This window comes from Mandrillus leucophaeus, unplaced genomic scaffold, assembly GCF_000951045.1.
Source record: "Mandrillus leucophaeus isolate KB7577 unplaced genomic scaffold, Mleu.le_1.0 Scaffold833, whole genome shotgun sequence".
Lineage (NCBI taxonomy): Eukaryota > Metazoa > Chordata > Mammalia > Primates > Cercopithecidae > Mandrillus > Mandrillus leucophaeus.
Genome location: NW_012109064.1, coordinates 800,290 through 820,854, shown reverse-complemented (window position 1 = coordinate 820,854; position 20,565 = coordinate 800,290).

The following is a 20,565-nucleotide window of genomic DNA, read 5'->3' as shown; positions in this document are numbered from 1 at the left end:
CCATTTCACAGCCAAATCTCTTCTAAGGAATTAAAACTATTAGCCAACATACCAGGTTGGAGGAGGTTTGGGATGGAAGTTGATATCCAAATCTTAACACTCTTCCGCGTCAAAATTCTGAGACTATACATAAAGAGCTGAGAAAGATGAAGCACAGTATTTATTTTATTGCTCAAAGTGCAGAACTCTCTGATAAACTGGATTGAAAAACCAGGCACAGATCTGAGGCTGAATTCTAGCTTCCCCATCAATGGAGGCTGGCCAAGTTCATAGAGCAAATCTCAAACTGAACAGCTTAATCAAAGGCATAGCAGGACTAACTGAAGGCTAGGCTTGATCTCTTAAACTTGAGCATACATTAAAATCTCCTGAAGGATTTATTAAAACACAGATTTCTGGGCCCTGCCCACACAATGTCTGATTCATCCCTCTGGGATAGGTCCCAAGCATTGGCATTTGTTAAAAGCTCCCAAGTGATGCAGCTGTTGCTTCTAAGAACCCAACTTTGAGAGGTAATGAGCTGTATGGTTTACAGTGTACTTACAGGGAGCAAAGAAAAAAGCTCACTGTATTTGAGTGCAGAAAGTTCCAAAAACAAGTTAGAATCAAGTCAGAAAGGAACTTGCTATGATTTGGGGACACTGAGGGAAACCAGAATATATTACCCCAAAACATGCCTCTATGACACGAAAATTATTTGGGGCTGAAGCAATTAAGAAGCAAAAAATTCAAGCAAACCTCTCTCTGCCTACCCTGTTTTCTGCCTAAAGGAGGGATAGAACTTCTCCTTTAGAGGAGATGACACTGGACTCTTAACCCAGAAACAGCACCAGAGCAGTTCCAGAACAAACTTTCCTCTACACTTTCCTCCCATATATTTCCTTTCCCACAGTTTCCCACTCTTAGAAACCTAAAAACCATTTTCCTTTGTTTTGTCATTTTTCTACAAATGTGTTGCTCTTTACTGTACTTGCTACAAAAGCCAGAGCTCTGAGCTGCCACTTTGAGTCACTTTTCCCTGAGCATTATCGTGTGTGGTATCTTCTATGTGCATTAATAAACTCTTTTACTCTTGTTAATATTTTTGTTAAAGCCCCTGCTAAAACCTCTAAAACAGGTAGAGGTTACATTTGTCTTCCCTCCAAAATCTAAAAGTAATTTGGATTATGCATGAAATACAAGTGAGTCAGAGAGGAAAGGAAGTTGGAAGAGAAAAAGCATGAAAGAGTCTACTTCTTTTGGCTAAAGTTGAAACGTGGGAAGAAAAAGAGGAGGGTTTCTTCAATATTTCAACAATTTTGGTCACTGTTATTTTCTTGGACCTGAAAGTCTATATTCCCTTTCCACATTTCCCTCTCCCCATGACATCTGCTTCTCAGGCTTCCCCTTTGGATCTTCTCCTACACCTCAAACACCTTCCCAGTATGCAGTCTTTTCAAGGCCTACTGTGATCTAACCACTTTCAGCAGACTTTAGGCAGCAGAGGTCCCTATTTGCTTCAAAGTATTTGTAAAATAAATTTACATGTGCTATGTGTACTTGAAGAAAAAAAATACAATTTACAGCAAAAACAGCTGACTTTTTAATATTCCAACTTTCCAGGAGGAACATTTAAATTAATAGCAGGGAGCAAGACAAAGCTATTACGGCCACTTTTCACTTACATAGCTGGTGTGGGAGGAGGTCATACCTAAGAATAGGATCTCATGAAAGAAAAGCGATAGTCATTACAAAGATCGGGCAAGTGTTACATGTGATTAAAACACCTACATCTGAAGTGTAGAACCCTTGTTTAGTCAAGTAATGTTACGAGGTTTTGAATAAGCAAACATAGAACTGGGTGAAATGTAAGGAAGGGGAAGAAGGAGTTGAACTTCATGAGGAAGCATGAAAACTTAAACATGGAGGTTGAGGAAGAAGAGCTATGAACAGGTAAGAAGGAAGAGGAGAAAATGAGAGGAGAAGATCTTAGAAACCTAGACGACAGAGCAGTCCACTAGGGGACTGGGGACCTTTTTGGTAGAGGGAGGTCTAATATTCAATATTAAGCTACTGGTTCTTCTGGGATATAACCTCCCTGTATTTCTTCCAAGGCTCATGAAAAAATTTGATGCAACTGCCTCGCTTATGATGCAATGGAAAAAGAAAAGTTCTGCATTATCATATGGCAACAACTGACTAGCACTTGGTAGCAACTAAACCAACCCTACCCTGCCTTTAAGTGGCACCTGTCCTGATAGTTCCCACTGTTCCATCCCTATGTGGATTGACACAGGGCTAAGAGGATTGACAGCCACTGCATGCAAGACCTGAGTCACAAAGCAAAAGAAGGTACTGAGGAAATAAGCCCTGAGGTTTGGTGGGGATTCGGGAGAAGGCACTGTATTCCCAGTGGAAAGGGAAATAGTGCCATTTTATTTAGACAGTAAAGAATTGTAAGTACTAAAGGACTCCACAAGAATGAAGAAATCAGGAAAATATGGGCAGCTGATCCTTGAGTTGTACTAATCCAAATTGGTTGCCCTTCGATCCTCAGTCTTCATTCCTGAAGCACTATGTGGATCTAGAGAATCTATTTGAACTTTTTCCTTCCCATTCTATCTTTACCTAGTTTACTTGCAAGCTTTGACTGGGGAAACATCCAAAGTCTTGTATTATTTCTCTTTACAGATGTTGTTGGGACAGGCCATTCTTCTTCCTATGTGGTTATGCATATGCAAAGGTTAGTGTACCAGGTGGCTTTGCAGCATAAATTAATTGTAAATCCTGTTCATTCCTTAAGTTTGACCTGATCCTCCAACCTTTTAGTGTTTCCCCCTCCCATACACCCAGTTCTGTGATTGGCCTACAGACCACATGTCTACTAAGTATCAGAAATAGAGTTCAAAGATCAAACTAGATGATTTGTCTATGCTCAAACCAGATGGATCTTGTTTAGTCAACCCACAGAGTTTGTGAAAAATAAATAAGCCAACATGCATATATCAAAAGACTAACATAAAAATTCTGATTTCTTGTTTCTTTAGAAAAGTCAGATCTGGCAAACTTTCAATGGAGCATACACTGCTCGTTTGCCTCAACTAACCCATCTTGCCTCTTTAGTTTACCTGCCTGGCAAGCCATTTGAGTTTTGTGCACTGAGCCGACGTCTGTTCAAACAATTCTCATTATGGAAAATGGTGTGTCTTAAAAGGCAGCCAAAACTATTACCAGAGTGTTCAATTGCTAGAAAGTTTTTCCTTGTACTGAATAAAACTCTATTTCCATGAAACTTAAATTGAATTTACCAAATGTCCACCTTCTGGTCTTGGATTTACCTCCCAAATCTAAATGGCATTGCTTTAATTACTAATAGATAGTCATCAATTCCCCCAAGTCTTCTCCAATCCAGGCTAAACATCCTAATTATTTTAACCTTTCCACTCATGCCAGTGATTCTCAACCTTTTCTCCTTTCTGATCACTTTCCTCTGGATATTATCTAGACATTAATAACAAAAAAGAATTGCTACCATCCTCTTTGTCATGATGAAATTAATATCCATATTAAACTATATTGAAAAGTCATCACTTCCCCTTTTTTATATTAATATCCATTTTTTATTATTTTGATACATTTGGCTATTACTTGATGCCCTGCCAGAGTAATGCAAATATGCCTCAAAAATTATGACTGTCAGGGACAGAAACTACATTATTTTCATTCTGTTCATTCTGTATCCATAATGGATTCATCAAAATGTACTCTCTGAGTGTAATATATAAATAAGCAAGTAAGCACTATTTGTATACTCTTATTTAAAATGAGTTGACAGAGCTAACAATTGACATGAGTAAGGTAAGATAAAATAAGGAGGATTGTGTGCACACACACGTGTGTGTGTTTGTGTATAAGTGGAAAAGCATCTACCTACCTTCTTCTGTAATTTTTATAGACATATAGGAAAATTAAATGTTAGAGCCTTACACGAGCTTAGATGAATTAGGAAAATGACAGCTTGAAAGTATGAGTGACCTTCCCGTGGTCACAGAGATAATTACTAACAGAAGCAGACCTAGAATCCAGGTTTCTTGGCTCCTGTTGCCTCTTTCCAACCTACAAATATTTGTTTCTAATATCCTTCTAGTAGTTTCTCCAGGTAAACATACATTTAATGCACCTTTCAGTATTTTATGGGTTCAGAGACTTAAAATCTGAAAGAAATTAAATTGAACCTCTTAAGAATTAGCTTCATACAAGGATTTAAATCAAAATCTAACAAATCATCCTCATCCATCCAATGTTCAAAAGCTCAAAAGAGTAGATGTCACTTTACTGTTAAAGGGTTGAGGTATGGGTGAAATTTTAAGTTTATGGTAATAATTTTTGTTGACTGGTGCCCCAATATGTGTATATTAAGCTTAATTCACTGTATCTCATGTGTCAGAAGGTCAAGATGTTGCCCACAGACTAGTGAGTTTTAAAACTCTTTTGAAATTTTCTGTTATTTTTTAAAAATCCTACATAGAATTGCCTAACTTCTACCTAACTAAGGAAGTCATTTCCTAACTGGTGCATCTGAAATGAACATAAATCTTTATTCCAAGCATCTAATGGAGATTTACAGATACCTGGATGAAGAAAACTTCAAGTGACCAATTAAAATATACTTTGAGGTATACAAGTACAAGGCAACACCAAGGAAAAGTAAACTGAATTCCTTGAAAAAACTGATCTTTCAGCTATATATCAGCACCTGAAGCCAAAATAAGATCAATCACTACTACACTAAGTTACTGCATATAGCTTAAGGGCTACAACAGAGACTACAGAAGTTTTCCGTCAACAAGTTGAAAGGTATGATGGGTAGAAGTCAGTGCAATGGCCTCTGTGAGTTACAATAAGGATACCAGCACAGCATTTGATAGACACTGAACATTTTCACTAGGAGCTGGCGCTGACTAACAAAATCCCAAAATCTGAAGAATATTTCTTTGCTCCTGAAAATATAAATTATATTAGTAAGGAATTTTACTTTGCTTACCTGATTTTCTCATCAAAACTATCCATCCTGCTAATCTTGAAATGAAGCCTGATTTAAAGTGAGAATAATTCTTGATTCAAGGTTAATTCCACTGTCATATTTACATTTTTGATGATACAGTTTCAAATCTTGATTTAGACTGAATTAATAATATATCAGGATATTTGCTTAAAAGCAACCATTGCACAATCAACAGAGTAAAAAGGCAGCCCAAAGAACGGGATAAAGTATTTGCAAATTATATATCTTATAAGGAGTTCATATCCAGAATATATAAAGAATGTCTACAATTTAACACAGAACAATCAGATTTTAAAATGGGCAAAGAACTTGAATAGCCATTTCTCCAAAGAAGATAAACAAATGGACAATAAGCACATGAAAATATGCGAAACATCACTAAGCACTAGAGACTTGCAAGTCAAAACCACAAGATACACTTCATACCCATTAGGAGGGCTACTGTTAAAAAGAAAACACAGGAAGTGGCAAATGTTGGTAAAGATGTGGCAAACCTAGAACCTTACGTACTGTTGGTGGGAAAGAAAAATATTACAGCCACTACAGAAAAAATATGCTGATTCCTCAGAAAATTAAAAACATAATCACCATATGATCCAGCAATTCCATTTCTTAATATATACCCAAAGAATTTGAAATCAGGTTGTCAAAGAGATGTTTATATACCCATGTTCATAGCAGCATTATTGACAATACCAAAAGGTACAAGCAACACACGCATTCATTAAAGGATGAATCGGTAAACAAAATATGGCATATAAATACAATGAAATATTATCCAGCCTTAAAAAGGAAGGAAATTCTGACACATGCGACAACGTGGATAAACCCTGGGGACATCATGCTAAGTGAAACGAGTCACCAAAAGACAAAAATTGTATCATTCCACTTATATGAGATACTTAGAGTAGCCAAATGTAAAGAGACAGAAAATAGAAGTTTTATTGCCAGGGGTCAGAAGGAAGGGATAATGGCAGTTGTTGTTTAATGTTTATAAAGTTCCAGTTTTGCAAAATGAAAACAGTTCTGGAGAATGGTTGCACAACAATGTGAATATACTTAATACTATTGAACAACACACAAAAATAATGAAGATGATAAATTTTATATTGTGTATATTTTACCACAATTTTTTAAAAAGCAATTATTAGGTTCACTAAAGGCAGAAAATGTTTTTTATTATTATTGCCTGTAATGGTAATGATAGTTACCATGAACTGAATTCCTCAGGCTCAATTACATGCATTCTCTCACTGAATTCTTAAAAAAAAAAAAAAAAAGGCCAATAACAGAATTATCATTACTGTTCTCTGTTTACAGATGAGGAAACTGAAAATTGGAAATTAAATAATCTCATTATATCTGACTCTGAGAGACACTGCAGTTAAAAAAAGAAAAATGCCCTAAAACTTAATGGAGTAACATGAATCTATAGGTCAGAAAATTGAATAGGCTTTAGAGGGATGGCTTATCTCTGCATCAAGATGTCTAGTAATTCAGCTAGAAATACTTAAATGTCTAAAGCTAGAATAATCTAGAGACTTACTCATTCACATGCTTGGTATCTGATACGGAGCAGGGACTGACAACTGGAATGACCACATGTAGCCTTTTCACGTAGCTTGAGCTTCCTCAAATCATGGCTTCCTCAGGATAGTCAGACTTACAGCATAGTAGCTAAGGACTCCAAGAGTAAGTATTCCAGCACATAAGACAAAAGCCATCTAATCTTTTATGACCTAGGCTTTGCAGTCACATAATGTTGTTTTTGCCATTCTTTATTTGCCAAAATTCACAAGCCTACCTAGATTCAAGGAGAGAAGACCTAGAACCTATGCCTTGATGGCATAAGTGGAATCAAAATGTTTGTGGTCATGTTGTAAAATCATCACAGACTCCAAAGCCCTTATTACAGGACAGTGTGTGATGTTTAGTCCTAGGGCTTCATAGATCATTATCAATGGAGGAAGTAAGGAAGAGTGGGTAGTTGACACATACTTTTACTCTAACAAAGCAGAGTTTAAAAGTGAAATAATATATAACTCAAAGACATTTTCACTTGAACCACAATGCCAACCTAAGAATATTTTAAAACAGTGAATTCCTACTAAAGCAAAAAATGTTTACATAATTTTTGTTCTTAATGATAAATGCACTTAAAATAGAGGGAAATCCACAGCAGAGACTGGTGCTGGATTGTTGGCATCTGAGTAACGAAAGGACAAAGAGATGATGGATGGCCATATGTATATTAGCAAGCACAGAACATCATTAATAGCCACTTGCCTGCTTTGAAGGACAACACTGGACTTACACCAAAATCTTGACAAGGAGGAGAGCAGCCGTGCAGGAGCAAGCAGAATCCTCGGGGTTCAGACTGGGCTAGGAGGGTTATAAATAGAGATGCCCCAGGCCCCTCAGCAGGCAAAAGTACACCCATCAATAAAACCAAAGATGAGGAGAAGAAACAGTCTGAAAATCCCAGGGGAAGAAAAAATACAGAAGCCTAGAATAAATGAAGAAAACTCTAAGTTATTCTGCCTCATGAAGAAAGTCATCAAAAGACTTCCTTTCAGTCATAGAAAAGGGAGGTGTAGAGAACATTGTTTTCACGGTCTGCTGATATTTTCTTTAGGACATTAAAAATTGTCTATGAAGCCACATAAATAAAACGAGCCTTTTTTTCACTATCAAAGGAACAATAACACAAAATTAGACAAGTTGTAATTAGTAATTGAACCCTCTTTAAAATAACAATATAATAATTTTTAAAGCAGGATTAGTTTTTGCCAATGAAAATGACTAGAAAAATAATTATGGCTTATTTTAAAAATTGTTAAATTCCAGATTATTCTACGGTTTATTTTCCTAGTGGATGTGCCTTAACATTTGTGCTAAGTTGAACTTCTCATATAAAGAAATTAATTTGTTTTTAAGAACTACTCTAATTCAGCCAAGCAATAGGAAGGAGAGAAATGTGAATTGATATACAAAAAATATTGTTTTATCCAGATTTTATTATCTAAAAATCTGTACTGAGTCACTTCAGTAATCCAAGTCACAGTTAACAAAAACAGTACAATTGTTTATTATAAGGCCTACAAAGTTCTAAAAGATACTGACTCCTGAGTCACCAAAGCAAAGGGAGAAAGGTCAGCTGGTGAAAGGTTATGCGGGGGCGGGGCATGAAATATCAGCCTAAGGCATTTAAGCTTTATTCAATGGGTAAAAGGGAGGCATTGGAAGTATTTGAACAAAATAGTGACATTACCAAAAAAGGCTTGTAGGAAAATTAATCCGGTGTTCAAAGGCAGTCTAGATTTTAATTTGGAATGATTGAAAATCAATGATAAGTCTATTGAAATAAAATCCAGAGTGAAGGGGAAAAGTAAGAAGTAAGTACCTTAACTAGGCTTCGTGATCTTGAAAAGGGAAAATGAGGGATAAGTAAGATCATCTGGGGATGTAGGGGACCAACCATCCCAGTTTGCCTGAGACTGAGAAGCCAGGGGTGTAGGATGCTCAGTGCTTAATCCAGGACAGTCCTAAGCAAATCAGGATGGTTGGTAACCCTAGCTGGATGCTATGGGAAAAGAAAGAAGAATCATGTTTTGATTACAGGGAGTCAGGAGTGGGACAATCATTTGAAACTGTCTAATAGCTAGAACCTTATATTAACCAAATCCTATTTGTAGCCATACTAAATATTTGCCCTGCACCATAAATATGGAATGAAAGGTATGGGCAATGCAAATGAACAGATAACTTCACAGAAGTCTTTGTTATATTTCAGCTACAGAGTAGGGTCCAGCAGGGTAGAAGCCAGAAACATGAATAAGATGTATTACAAAAGAAGAGAGAGCAAATGTTAAACATAGCCTGAAAGGTAAGACAGAACATCAGGGAGTGAAGGCAATGTTGGCTCAAAGCACAAGGTGGAGAGTGCAAGAGCTGAGTATGAGATGGGGAGCTGAGTTAAAGATGAGTGAAGGTGATGAAGCGCCAGGAAATGAGGCTCAGGAAGAAACACATGCAGGGGCCGTCAGGCTCCAAACCTCCACCAACTTCCTGATGTTCAAAGCAGTTTTGACTTTATTAAGGAAGGACTGGAAAGCACTCAGAAGGCTATCGAAATAATTTAGAGTGAGTGAGCGTAATTATTATCCCTTATGTTACTTATTTTCACTAGTTCCTCTTTCCTGTTGGTCATTCCACCTTCAGTTAGAATACTGTTCTCCATTCACTGCCTCAATGAGGGATGACAAAACAGAAGAACCGAACGTGGGTAGGATGGAGTATCACTCCACATATTTTTGACTTTGAAATACCTACATATCTGTGGGGAAGGAAAGACAGCAAGTTCAAGAGAATATACATGGGGGTGGATGGATGGAAAGAAAGGAAGGAAGGATGGAGAAAGGGGAGGAGGAAAAGAAGAAAGGAAAAAAAATGAAGAGACCAATAGATTGATCTAGATCTATAGTCTATAATATACCCAGGGCCTGGGGTTGCAGTTGAGAGAGGAAAGACTGAGGAACTCAGAAGGGAGACAGGCCAGTGGATGACATTAGGGGCTCGGTCTCAGATGTGGAAATATCACAATCCCAAAGTCAGTGTCATACCCAGAGACTTCCCAGCCTCCAATAACATGCACATTCTTTCGGGACATGATCTAGCACCACTATGTATGTCTTACTCTAGTCAGAAATCTGGAGCAAATCCTTGACTACCTTTCTCCCTCCTGCTTTGTCCTAGTCCTGTTGTTCTCTGTCCTAAATAGCTCTTAAATTAGTTACCTTTCTACAATCCCTACTGCCATTACCCTGTTTTACTATTCAGTCCATGCTGGCCTGTGACTTTTGGGTTACAACAACCTACCAGCTGACTCACCAGTCTTCATAACCAATACATTAGTCTTTCTAATAGGTGGTGCTGATGATTGGCACACAAACCTTAGGTTAGATTGGCTTATTTCATATTTCAGTTTAGTTCACCCATCTGTAAATGACATTTGAAAATAATATCTAACTTACCAGATTGTTCAAAGAATTCCATAAGTTAATACCTGTATAAAATGTGTTCACATGGCACTGTGTTAGCCCAGTAGGTGCTGAATGTGAACTATCATCACTGTTGTTATTATATTATTATTACAATTATAAAATGTAAATCTTTTCCCGCCACTCACCTGTCAAAGGCTCAAGTTTGAAATTGACTTAAAAAGACATTTGGATTGAATCTGGCAAAAGGTGGGTTAACTTAAACCAAAGGGGACTCTCTAGGGGCTCAAGGCCAAAAGTGCCCCTCGTCTCACAGGTTCCCAGGATAAGAGTCTGAGAAGCATTATAACCAAGACAGATACCCTCCATTTTGTTTTTTGGGCTTTTGTTTCATTTTTTTTTCCTTTTCCCTGACACCACATTGGTTTTTGTCCCTACTTGTCACTATATCTGTGTCATGCCGTCTCAGAAGACTAACTTTGCTGACTTTTCAGGTTTAGGGCAGCAAATGGCTGTCCCAAGATTCCCTACCTGTGTGCTCAATTCAAGCTCCCAATGGAAACAGTTTTCAACATTTTTGTGCGACTGAAAGTGGTTGGTCATCTTGGTGGAACTGACAGAGAAGAGCTGTAGGAAAGGCAGACGGCCTAATGAATGCATCTATTAATTCTGACTCCAAACTATGCTTCCAACTTTGTCTCCTACCACTTCCCTGCAAAATAGATACAGCAGCCTTCCTGGATTACTCATTTTCCGCAATCACTATCCCATCTGTATGTCTCTTTGCCCTTGCACACACTGCTCCTTCCATCAGAAATCTTCTTACTAACGATTCACAGAGCCAAATTCTTCCTGTCCTTCCAACTCAACCCAAACACTACCACACTGATGATACTTTCATGTCCCATGTACTACAAATGGTTTGCATATTTTGTACATTCTCCAATTACAGCTTCTAACATGTTGTATAAAATTATCAATTGTATTTTTTCTCTGTGCTTCTTCAGGGCAGGCATTCTCATTTTAAATTCATCTTTTTATTTTCAGTGACTAGACAATTTTTGATTGAACACTTAAATGAAAATTAATTGTAGTTTTTTTATTATAAAATTACATTAATCTAGTCTCCTTAGGAGAAACAATTCGAGCTTATAAAAAGCCTAAATTAATAAATATTTTCAAACTAATGTTTTTAGGAAAACACTTCTCAGTATTCACAGTAATGAAACTAAGGCTCATAATTAATTAAAGAATGAGTACTCTGATATATCAGTTTTAATTAATAGAGTCATTAGACATAAGCACATCTGTTTTGTGTTAATAGGTATTACCAAAACGGGTTTAACATTTTGTGGAAATAGTTTATTTCATGTAAACTAATCATTTTCTTGGCTTTCAATTTGTTATATATTTTATTACACGAACAATATATATTTTCGAGAGATGGTGCAAGAATAACTAGTGTATGCCTGAATAAGTCTGAATATTGATCCCACATAGCCCATTTGAATAAGTGTACTCTGCCTGTCTCTACTTGTCATGACAGATAAATACACATGCCATTTTTAGAACTGCTACTTTTAAAAGCATTTCCCTTTTGAGTGTCTGTCTCTTTAGCATTGTTGTATTTCAAAACTCAGAACTGCCTTGTCTTTTTCTTTCCTCTTTCTCCTTCCTTCTATTCCTCATCTCATTCAGTTTCTTCTGCAATATGACTAAAGTCTAGCAACACCCTCTTTTTGATTCTTCTATTCTGGTGGCCTAAACCGCTTTCATTCTTGCCTTTACCCCCTATACTCCCAAATAATGGTGATACTTTGAGTGTGCTACAAATATCCACTTTCCTCTAAACCCATCGTGAGTATACTTTCCCATTTCACTTGAGCTTATCACTTGCTTTAGAGTGAAGAATTAGCAGATGTGCCTGCATGGTTTGGCAGGCTTCTTCCACCTGCCGATTAGCACAAGAAGCGTTCATCCCAAGTAGATGCTGGTCGTTCCAACTGGGCCCCAGATCAAAGACACATTTAACAGACTTGAACCCGCTGAATGCACAGCCTGGAGCTGAGCCCAACTTACTTTGCCATCTAAAGCAGATGAACTTACTCTACATCAAATATACCCGTGGACCTGCAGACTTCAGAGAATGATAATAAATTTCCATTGTTGCCAATCACAGCATTTTGAGGTGGTTTGTTACATAGCATTATTGTGTAAAGAGCTGACTGATACAAAGTTCTTTCTAACACCACAGGTTTCTGACTCTAAAGTATTAAAAAAAAAATTCATATTTGTATTTCTCTCACATGACAAGACATATAGATGTAATTAAAGGCTAAAAGAGCTAATTGTGGTTATGATTGAGCACCTAATATATGCCAGGGATTCTTTATATGTATTATTTTTAATCCATTCTTTTACTGGTAAGAAAATTGATTCCAAAAGTTTAGATAACTTTCTCAAGGTCATGTTACTAGTTAGTGGCAAGTACACAAACTAGGTCTGCCTGAATCCAGAAAGTTGGATCTTCTTCCCTCTCACACCGTATATTATCATTATGCTCTAAATTAAAGTGACAGTCATCATAATAATTATTTTAGTCCCTAGAATTAATGTTGTTTTCAGTGAGTTTCTGCTTATGATTGATATTTGATGGATAGCAAATGGTTCATATAAAAGGATGAAAAGACTTAAAACATTTTAATTATGCACATAGCATAATTTGACATTTTTAAATTTAAAATTTAAAGATATTATGAAAGTTGTCAGAGCAGGTTTGGAAGATGATTTTTATTTGTAATATCACAAAGCTGCAGTATGTTTAAAAATAAAGTAAACTTATTGTTCTGGGCCTTTCCCATAACATGTCCAGTGATGGACAATTGTATTTTCCCACAGAACTATTTAGATTTGAGAAAGACTAAATAACTGTTATTTTATCATTATAAAGAAAAAATATGTTTGAAAAATATGACATACAAATGCTCCAAAGAGCAACTTACTAAAATTATAGTTGAAAGATACCAATTTGAAGTCATTTACTCTTTGATTTCTTTTAGTTCTTTTCACCATCCAAACAAAAACTTCTGTTTTCAGTGTTTGGTTTGGTTTTGTTTTTCATTCAGGCATGTTTGATAAATATCGTGGCTTTATTATTACAGAGAGTATCTGTAGAAAAACAGAAGACAGTAATTTTTCTAATTCACGCAGCAGGCTTTTGTCTGTCATGATTGGCCACAAAGTAGTTGTATACCAAAATATCAAAAATACAATGACTCCAAGGAACAATCTGAAGAAAGGTTTGACAAGAATAAGTATAGCAATAGTGTGATGGTCATGCTTCAGCCCATCTTGATCTGCCAAAAGGAAGATCTTCAACCATCAGCATAACTAATATTCCACTAAATTTGTTCACATATGGCATGTCAAAACTTTAGGTAATTAAGACGTCAGAATTTAGATAATTTGGATGAAATTTGAGATAAAAGTAAAAATCAAAGTTAGCAGTGTAGTTATGAATTAGGCTTGATGTTGAAAGCAACTCAAATTTGCTGTGAGCTTAGGGAATGCTAGGGCATACAAACGAAAAATGAGCTTACTACTAGGCAACTGCTTGCCATGGAAACAAGCCCCAAATTTTTAGCATGTTAACTCAGTAAGAATTTGTTTCTCCATTACAGTTCGGTGTAAGTGCTTGTAGTGGTAAGGGACTTGTGCTACTGTCTCCACATTTCTCCACTCCACTCAGTGGAGTCCTCAGAAAAAGAGCATGGAGCAAACACACTCCCTTCTTTACCACTGTTACGCTGAAGCAGCATCATCATTTCCACTCACATTCTATCGTGAGAAGTAGTCACGTGTCCTTACCAAGTTGCAAAGGAAGATGAGAAGTGTAGTCCCCAGCAGGTAGCCATATGCCAGTGATAAAACTATATTATGAAAAAGCAACACAAAATTTGGTAGAGAGTTTGCTCTATTTCTTCAGAAAATAGTTACTAAATTTCATGATGTGTATTCCATTACACTAGGCACTATGAAGTTATAAATATCTTTTCAAGCAGCTTATAAAATAAATGGGGAAACAAAACAGATTAATGGCATATGCTTATAAGCATTTATAGAGCCATTTCTCATTATTCAGAGGATCATTGTGGATTTATACAGCCAGGTTACTTAGAGGACCATTTTGGATTTATAGATTTATTGTTTTGTCTCTTTTCCTTTCAACCACATTTTTTAAAACATTATCTTCTGCTTGAAAAGTATACCATGGTCACACACACACAGACACACACAAAAAATCATGCAGTCAGGAAAACTGTGTAAAATTCAAATCAATCACTTGTTATTTGTCCTCAGTCCTTATAAAACATTTGGTTGAGAAAAATAGATGTTGATTTATTGGACCTGCTCAAATAGTCATGTTCATGCTTCCCTTACCACAACACATATTCAAGGTTTGATGGAGTAATAGGAGACATTTTCATAGGCATAGCAGTGAAGGGAAAACATGTTGGAGATACAGATAAGAGTTAGCACAAGTCATAATAGCACCTATCATTGATTGAGTGTCCATTAGAGTCAAGGCACTGTATTTGTGCTAAACCATATGTATATGTGTTTCATTCTAATGCAGCTTATAAAGTAGATTTTATTATTTGCATTTTGGGCAATCATTAGAAAGAATAAATAGCATGACTATTTATATTTTGAACTAAGTGTTTAGGTGTTACTAATTGACAAAAAGAATATCCCTTTTAGATTATCATCAGGCATTTAGATCAAGATTTTTTGATGTCCTATTTGTTTGTTTGCTTTTTTTATAAATGTCTTATTGATACTGTACTGAAAGGAATGTATGAGTACTGTCTTAATTATGAAAGATTATGGAGTCTAAGGAAATTGTAAAGAACGTATGCAAAGGAGGAAGACAAAGACTTTTACTCAAGAATTAGAGTCAGGTGCGGTGGCTCACACCTGTAATCTAAGTGTTTCAGGAGACTGAGATGGGAAGATCCCTTGACCCCAGGAATTTGAAACTAGCCTGGGAGACATAGGGAGGCTCATCTATACAAATAACAACAACAATAATAATAAATTAGTAGGGCATGGTGGTGCAGACCTGTGGTCCCAGCTACTCAGGAGGCTGAGGAGCAATTACTACCATGAGTCCAGTAGGTCAAGGCTTCAGTGAGCTATGACTGTGCCACTATACTCCAGTCTGGGCAACAGAGCGAGACACTGTATCAAAAAAATAAATAAATAAATAGAAAAGGCATTTAAAAAATGTTTCTATGAAGGTTAACATATTATCTTAAAAGCATTGCATCATATTATAGCAGACCTTTTCCTGAAAGCAGGTTTTGGTATTATGGAAAGGGCCATGCAGAGGAAGAAAATAAATTGTAGAGATAAGCTTCAGATCACAGAGAACATGCTTAGCCTTATTAGTCCAGGGTCAAACATGAGCATAGAAACAACAAAAGTAAAGTGACTAGATTACATATATTATTAACTCAAATACATAGGAAACAAGTAGCACTCAAAGACAAATACGTAACTTTGGTGAGAAGTAAATTGTATAGATTGACATTTTGGAAGTTTAGTTTGGGTGAGGTCTGGGAACCATTGATTTTATCTGACAAAACCAGGGAGCAGTTTTTGCACTGAGTGACAGGGAAACTTTCAAGGTTAGGACTAAAAGGAACTTCTGAGTTTTCTTGCTACATAAAATGGTTGTCCAAATAAAACTGAAGTTCATCCATCTATATACCAAACATTTATAAAGTACCAATCTCTTCCAGGCATCTGCTTAAGACCAGGTACAGGAATAACAAATAAATAGTTTTAGAGCTATTCTTTCTTCCTATGACCATGGCAGACATTGCTAATCAAACACAGTTATCTTTTCCACTTATGTCATACAGCCTCAGATTGCTTTTCAATACATCACTGCAGGCATTTACTAGCAATCTAGTTGCAGTTGACACAGAGATGAAACTTATTTGCTACTCCAGCATCAGGCAAACAAAAATGGCATAGACATTATCTTATCCCTCAACAAGCACACATTTTAGTATTAATGGGGGAAGAGATTAGGATGGCTTTGGAGATAGTTGGCTCAATAGCTGTAGCTCAAAACTGCAGAATCAAGTGTACTTTGAAAACACTGAAACCAAAGGAAAAAGAAACTGTGAGAAGGCTAAGTTTCATGCGAATAGTTCCACCTGTGCACCCAAGATTGAACTATAGACCTGTTAGATACGGCCAGAGTTTACTTTAAATCTAACAAAAACAACTAAAAATTGTAACTGTAACTAAATTATTATTTTTTTTTTGAGACAGTTTTGCTCTTGTTGCCTAGTGCAATGGCACAATCTCGGCTCACCGAAACCTCCGTCTCCTGGGTTCAAGCGGTTCTCCTGCCTCAGCCTCCGAAGTAGCTGGGATTATAGGCATGCGCCACCACGTCCGGCTAATTTTTTGTATTTTTAGTAGATATGGGATTTCTCCATGTTTGTCAGGCTGGTCTCAAACTCCCGACCTCAGGTGATCCGCCTGCCTCGGCCTCCCAAAGTGCTGGGATTATAGGCATGAGCCACCACGCCTAGCCAACTACACTAAATTTTAAATAGTGACTGTTTTAGTTTAGAGATTATTAAGGAACAAACACTCTAACATATAAGTGTACTGTTGTTCTCAGCTGAAATGTAAAGGTTAATGAAACAGGTCTTGTTGGTTGAGGATTTGGTCTCGGTTACTTTGGATCAAAGGAGGAAAAATGTTTTTTCTTTTCTTTTTGGAGTATGAAAAGAAAATCTTTAGTAATTTTGAAACCTTCACTATTGACATCAGAGAGCAAAATATTTCTAAGGCAGCCAGCAATAGGGAATACAAAAACCAAAAATCATGAAAGTGGGTTTTAAAAATAATATCTTATCAACAGATAATTATTTTTCTTCTGTTCTCTTTTCTTTCCAAAATAACATCTCTGTGAAAACCCAACACAACCTTTACCTACATCTATCAGAATTTACCTTGCTCAATACTCCCTCTAAGTCTTTTCTTTCATGTATTTGCATTCTCTTAAATGTGAATAATAATGAAAGTTTTCACATACTTTGTGGTTTTTGAGATAAGTTGATTATTAAATCAGTTTTTTAGTTTTTAATTTACTAAAATCTATTCATTCATCATCTATCTTATGAAATGGTGTAGGAGAATATTCCTTGAAATCAGAGAGATTAACATTTAAGAAAAAGAAAATTGAATTAATATTTTAATATCTCTTTTCCAAGGCCTAGACTTAACATTTGAATGAAAATTTTAAATACTTACTCTGTTGTGCTCCCAGCATAACCAATAATATCTGTGAGTAAAATATTAAAATATTACTTTCATTTAATTACAGTTGAAATAAAACAATGGCAAATAAAAACATCATCCTTGGGTACTAATGTTGTTGGCTTTTATGTTCATCATTTGAAAAAGTAAACACTCATTTGAAACTTAGAACTGAAAGTAATATAATAGAGAAGGAAGGAAATACTGACATTTATTTTAACAAGCTGGGCTGCTGATTACTGAAATAATATCTACAAATTGGCTGAAGCATGAGCAGAAGTTTACAACTTAAAACATAGTGGTTTTAAAATAGACAACTATTTAATTGATTTTTTCAAAGGCCGGGCGCGGTGGCTCAAGCCTGTAATCCCAGCACTCTGGGAGGCCGAGACGGGCGGATCATGAGGTCAGAAGATCGAGACCATCCTGGCTAACACGGTGAAACCCCGTCTCTACTAAAAAATACAAAAAACTAGCCGGGCAAGGTGGCGGATGCCTGTAGTCCCAGCTACTCGGGAGGCTGAGGCAGGAGAATGGCCTAACCCCAGGAGGCGGAGCTTGCAGTGAGCTGAGATCCGGCCACTGCACTCCAGCCTGGGTGACAGAGCGAGACTCCGTCTCAAAAAAAAAAAAAAAAAAAAAAGGAAGATTTTTTCAACAGTTTCCCTAATACTTTAGGCTTCGTAACTCTTGTTATCAACCAAAATTTAGCTACAGCCTGATTATAGCCAACAACTGAGAAATGTTTGTTAACAGGCACAAATGATAAACATCAGTCCACTATCACTTGCTTCTTGAGAGATCAACCTTTTCAGTAGGAAAATTCTACAAATTGATTGCTGCCAAAAGAGGACTGCATAAGCAAACCTAACCCAGAGCTGAAATCTCAACTTACTTAATATAATTGTTAGCATAGAAAGGGAAGAAAATGCTACTATCTGCCCACTTAGTTCAGGTCATTTCTTCCAATCTGACCCATTCCCTAGTGGAAATTCTGGGACAGTGGGAACCCAGCATGATATAAGAAGGATGTTCTGCTGGGAAAAAGGGTAACTTAATGATTTACCAGAATTTTCAGATCAACTGAGAGATTCGGATACAAAGAATGGAAGTTCAAATCATAAAAGACCTGATTTTTGCAATTCAGCTTGATTTCCTACTCTAGTTCCAAAAATGGAAATTAACTTACAGATCTCAGGGTTTTTGCAGCTATCTATTAGCCAGATTATATTTCCTACAGTGACAGATCAATTAGCCAAATATTTCAGTTGAGTTAATTTTATTATGTGCAAGTCAATCAATTTTTAAGAATTAAAATAAACTGAACTCTGCATAAGAAAAAATGTCCATGGGTGACTTTGGCAGGAAATGGTCTAGAAAAAAGAAGACCAGAAAAATTCATCTAGTTAGTCAATCATCAACAAAGATTTATTAAGCACCTACTCTACACTGTTTTAGAAGACCAGAATACAATAGCTAACAAGATTGATTTCTTTTGATGAAGTTGCTACACAAGGAAAGATCCAAATAATAAGTAAGCAAATAATGACACAAGAAAATGTTTAAGAATGATGAGTGTTATGAAGACCATTTCTTTCTAACATGTAATAAGGTAGACGGTAGTGAGAGAATAGGAAGGAGTGGTTTGGAAAGGCCTTTCTGAAGAGGCTACTTTTGAACAGAGACCTGAAGCATGAAAAGGCACAAGCCAAGCAAAGATCTGGAAAAGAAAATTTCAGGAAGTGGGAACAGTATGTGCAAAGGTCCTAAGCAGGCATAAACTCACTATGTGTCAAGAACAGACACAGAAAGATGGGAAGCAGCTGGAGTACAGATCATAATGGGGAGCTCTGAGAAGAGGTTAACATGGTAGCCGGGAGCCTTCTAGGTCATTGTAAGGAGTTTGTAGTCTATTCTAGCACAAAGGAAAGCAACTGGAAGGTTTTTCAAAATAAGGTAAATCAGAGGTCTTAATATTTTCCCCAAGATCTTTCTGACTTCCAGGGACCACAAATTATAAAATACTCTACTGGAAACCAAAAGACTATAAGCATGAGACTTCCACAGTGTATTAAAATCTGTGGATAACTTTCTTCAGGTCATTGTCTAATGTAGGCAAAGCCTAAATGGCTCTAGTACTGGCCAAATTCTATAATACAAGCACATTCAATTAACTTTTTAAAAAATTTACAAGGCATCCTCATTGACCAGTGAAAATCGTTTAATAAGTTTATGGGTTTCTGCCGATCAAGAAAGTTTCTAGCATAGAAGTATCTCTGTTCTTTTTCTACTATAAGCAGCGTGGCATTTCTTCTGTGAGGCTTTGAAAGAGCTTATTTTGGAGATTTTATCAATTTCTTTTTTAAAACTGCCTTTCCTTTCCACATTAACCTCAGCATTTCTTATTTGATATACTTTTCATCATTAAAGCTTTAATTTAAGGTAAAATAACTCAATAAACATCTTCTTCTTATTGACTTGTGGGAACCAACTCACTAAACTAAACTAAACAGTACAGGAAAGAGCATTAAATTGCATAGAAGGTATGATGGGAAAGAACATGAAATTACACAGAAGGTTTCCTGGATAACCTCTAACTATGGTTTCTCTGTTCTTTATTTTCTTTGCTAAATGTTCTTTCTCTTAAAACTTTGTATTAGAACAGCAATAAAATTTAACTTATGGATACCAATAAAGATAGCATCAAAGCAGTTAATTATATTAAAACACATTCAATTCTTTATCTTCTCTGCTTCTCGGTCACCGAGTTTAGCCTGGAAGGCAAATCTCCTGAATCTTTGTCTGATGTTCTTTCTAATAAACCAGAAGTCTGAATAGTGCCTGTGACCATGTAGGTACACAAAGTCTTTCCAAGGGACTCACCTCCTTTTTCACAATTACCTATTTCTGCCAATACAAATGAAAGATGTAATTCTCAGTCATATCTAGTTTTACTTTGGTATGTTGTTATTGGGGGAAAATATCACAGAGATAATTCAAAACATTGACTTTAGGTTGAGAAAAGATGGCCCAGATAACTTCCATTCACTTTTTTCAGCAGCAACATGAATCAAGGGATTGTGTGACATTGCTGTTGCAAAACTCCCTCCATTCTCATTTTTTATTTATGCCAACAAATTTTGTCAGAACACAGCTCATGATAAAAGGTAAAGCAAA